The sequence below is a fragment of the Orycteropus afer genome, unplaced genomic scaffold (assembly GCF_000298275.1).
Source record: "Orycteropus afer afer isolate SDZICR_OR568_19922 unplaced genomic scaffold, OryAfe1.0 scaffold00265, whole genome shotgun sequence".
Lineage (NCBI taxonomy): Eukaryota > Metazoa > Chordata > Mammalia > Tubulidentata > Orycteropodidae > Orycteropus > Orycteropus afer.
Window position 1 is genome coordinate 2,863,007 of NW_006921852.1, and position 4,323 is coordinate 2,867,329.

The following is a 4,323-nucleotide window of genomic DNA, read 5'->3' on the forward strand; positions in this document are numbered from 1 at the left end:
CTGCCTGAAAGAAAACAAGCAAAAAATTAGAAAAAGAGAAAATTAAATTAAGGAGAAAACAAATAATATCAGAAAGGAATTTAATTATGAACACAGAAGACTATAGAGAAAATAATAAAGTGAAAAGTAGTTTTTTGAATTCAATAATACTAACAATCTTTAGCCAGACTGACAAAGAAAAAAGGAGAGAAAACACAAATTATAAGTTAAGAATAAAAGAAATGACATTCATAGAGATTCTAAACGTATGTAAAGGATAATTAAGGAATATAATAAACAACTTTATGTAAATAGATTTACATATTTAGATTTGAATAGTTAAATTAATTAAACAAATTCCTTGAATGGCTCAAACAACCAAGATTCACTCATGAAAAAACAGATAATTTGAAATACCCTACATCTATTAAAGTATTAAATATGCAGTTGAAAGCCTTACCAGAAAGAAATCTCCAGGGAATTCTATCAAAAATTTTAAGAAGAAAATACCAATTCTACAAAAACTCCCTAAAAAGTTGTAGAGGAATAAATGTTCCTCAATTTGTTCTATAAGGCCAGAATTATTATGACCAAAATCATGAAGACATTAAAAGAATAAATTTAACTACCCAATATCCTCAAAAATATAGATGCAAAAATCCTTAATAAAAATTTAGCAAACTTAACCCAACAGTATATTTATATCATGATATAAATAAGATATATCATGATATAAATAAGATATATCATAATCAAGTGGGGCTTATCCCATGAATGAAAATTTATTTTCATATTTACTGAAAAATAATGAAAATATCCATTAATAATTGGAACAGACAGTGTACAAAGTATGAATCTAGGAAAATTGGAGATTGTCAGAATTGAAATGGAATGTATAAAGATCGATACCTTAGGCATTAGTGAGCTGAAATGTATTTTGGTCATTTTGAATCAGACAAGCATATGATCTACTATGCTTGTTGTTGTTATGTGCCGTCGAGTCAGACCCGACTCATAGCGACGCCTCCTTGGGTTTCTGAGGCAGTATCACTACGGAAGTAGATTGCCCCATCTTCCTTCTGAGGAGTGGCTTGTGGGTTTGAACCACCAGCTAGGAATGACAAATTGAAGAGGAATGGTGTGGCATTCATCATCACAAAGAATGTTTCAAGATCTGTCATGTAGTACAATGTTGTCAGTGATACAATAATATCCATACTCTTACAAGGAAAACTAGTTAATACTACTGTTATTCAAACTTATGCACCGACGACCAAAGCCAAAGATGAGGAAATTGAAGATTATTACCAACTGCTCCAGTCTGAAATTGACCAAATGTGCAATCAAGATGCGTTGATTATCACCAGTGATTGGAATGCAAAAGTTGGAAACGAAGAATCACTGGTAGCTGGAAAATATGGTCTTGGTGATAGAAATGACACTGGAGATTGTGTGATAGAGTTTTTCAAAACCAATGAGTTATTCATTAAAATACCTTTTTGTTAACAACACAAATGGCAGCTATACATGTGGACTTCTTCAGATGGAGTGCACAGGAATCAGAACGACTACATTTGTGGAAAGAGGCAAAGGAGAAGCTCAATATCTTCATCCAAAAGGAGGCCAGGAACTGATTGTACAACAGACTGTCAACTACTCCTATGCAAATTCATGTTGAAGCTGAAGACAATTAAAACAAGTCCATGAGAGCCAAAATATGACTTGCATATATCCCTCCTGCATTTAGAGACCATCTGAAGAATAGATTTGATGCATTGAACACCAATGACCAAAAACCAGAGGAATTGTGGGATGATATCAGGAACATCATCCATGAAGAAAGCAAAAGGTCATTAAAAACCCAGGAAAGGAAGAAAATATCAAAATGGATGTCAGAAGAAACTCTGAAACTTGCCCTTGAATAGAGAGTAGCTAAAGCAAATGGAAGAAATGACAAGATAAGAGAGCTGAACAGAAGATTTCAAAGAGCAGCTTCAGAAGACAAATCAATTATTATAATGAAATGTACAAAGACCTGGAGTTAGAAAACCAAAAGGGAAGAACATGCTTGGCATTTCTCAAGCTGAAAGAACTGAGGAAAAAATTTACAAGTATAGGTTTTATGGCACAAAAGGACCTAGAAGGATTAACACAAATCATCATGATGGAGAACAATAGTTCACAGGATGGGTTTATAGGATTTTTTTAATATGAAACAGCTATAATTTTATACTGCTGAAATTTAAGCAAATACTTGGGCTTTCATATTTGCTTGATAATAGTTCTGCTTATTATTCTTATTTAAGATGGTTTGATTTTGTGATGATGGTCCTTTTCCTTTGGTACAAAGTGGACCCTGTTTTTTAGTCCTTTTTGTGTATCTGACTTTTCTTTGCTCAACACAGTTGGCTTTAATATGAACAAATTCAAAAGGTTAAAAAAAAAGAAAACGTTTATTTTGTGAGTTTTTAACTATATATAATTGTAAATTACATATTAATGAATCACAAGATTTTTGTGCTACATTTTACTAAATCAAGCATCATAGTGAAATGATATATTCTGATAATAGTAACCTCAACTTTTATTGGTTCTTCTGTCATGGGGAAGCTAAGCGTACCCAATGTTATTTTCAAGGGGAAATTTACATTTTTTAAACAATTCCATTAATTAGGTAAATTTAAGAATTAAAATGTGTAACTAATTATAGTCAGAGCTCTGGTAGCGTAGTGCCTAAGGCACTTAACTGCTAACCAGAAGGCTGGAGATTCAAACCCACCAGACACTCCTCAGGAGGAAGGTTGGGGCAATCTACTTTCAGTAGTGATACCACCTTGGAAACCTAAGGAGGGGCCGCTATGAGTCGGTCCGACTCAACAGCACATAACAACAACAACAACATAGTCACTGTTGATTATGTACAAATCTTTGTTACTTATAACTATGGAGATTTTAAGGATGTCTTGAAAGGACATGTAGATGGAGTAAGGGGCTGTTCTATTCAATAACAATGCTTATGATAGGTAATAGTGATTTAGAAGGAGGTAGCAATACCCAGAGCAGTCAAAATGGGCCAGGCACCTGAGTTTGTTAAGATTTACTTAAGATTTCCTTAACTCTCCTAAACTGTCCTAAAAAAGTGGTGATGAATTTCCTAAAGATATTGGTGATGCAATAAAAATTATCACTTCAGAACTGAAATTTCTGAGGGGCTCACAGAATCAATTTGAAACTCTTGTCCACAAGGGAAAAGAATCTGCTGAAATGAACTTAGCAGTGAAGTAATGCAAGTGATATTTGTTTCATAGGGATTTCTTGTGCTTTTTGACACAAATTAAAAATAGAAACAGGTACTCTCAATTTTTCTTTTATTTATTATTTCTTCAGTTTAATTTTGATGATAATAAATACATTTTATGTTCTTTAGTATCAACAGTTAACTTAGAAGGTACTCTCATCAAATTTTTCTTTTGTTTTCAAGATGTAATTTTGAAAGCTGAGTGGTTGTAATATATACATCTGCTCATCACTTATCAATATCTCATTATCCGTCCTTTTGCATATATGACAATAGTAAAAAATCTACTATGCAACTATTTTGTGCACTAATGATGTATGTCTGGCAGTAATGAACAGCGAGGTTCAGGCAGCAGGAATGCTGGCTGTGATGGTTAAGGTTGTGTGTCAACTTAGCTGGGCCATGATGTCAGCTCTTTGGCTTACATAATGATATTACCTGGTAGTTATGTAATGATGAAATCTGGCAGTTATGTGATAATGTAGTCATGTCCCTTTTTGTGATCTGATTTGGTCATCTATTATCACATAGTCCCTATTTTCATATAACAGCCTTACCTTTGGAAACTCACCATATTGATAGGAAAGGACTAAGTGTATTTTTCACCATTCCTTGCCTCACAATATTTATTGACATTTATTTATTAACATTTATTGAATTTATATTTCAAAATTTTAGTTATTTATTCTAACAAAAATATCTTTAATGTTGCTTATATATCATCCAAATATTGCTTTATTCATTGGTGGAGAGCTGAACATGTGACTATTTTATATCTTTAAGAAGTAAATACTGGAAGACTAAACCAGCAGAATTTTTAGAACTTTAAAAGATAAACACTTTTCTGCTGAAAACAGAATAGTAGTAATAGCAGCAGTAGCCAGAGAAGTTGGGAGTCCAGTGGATCAGCTATCTCATGAGTCATTGTACCAATCTTTTTTTTTTTTTTAATATTATTATTATTGTTTTTCCATCCCTCCATGCACTCCTGCCCCCTGAGCTATCTCCCTGAGCATAAGCAGCCCTTCTTTCTTCCATGATTGTTC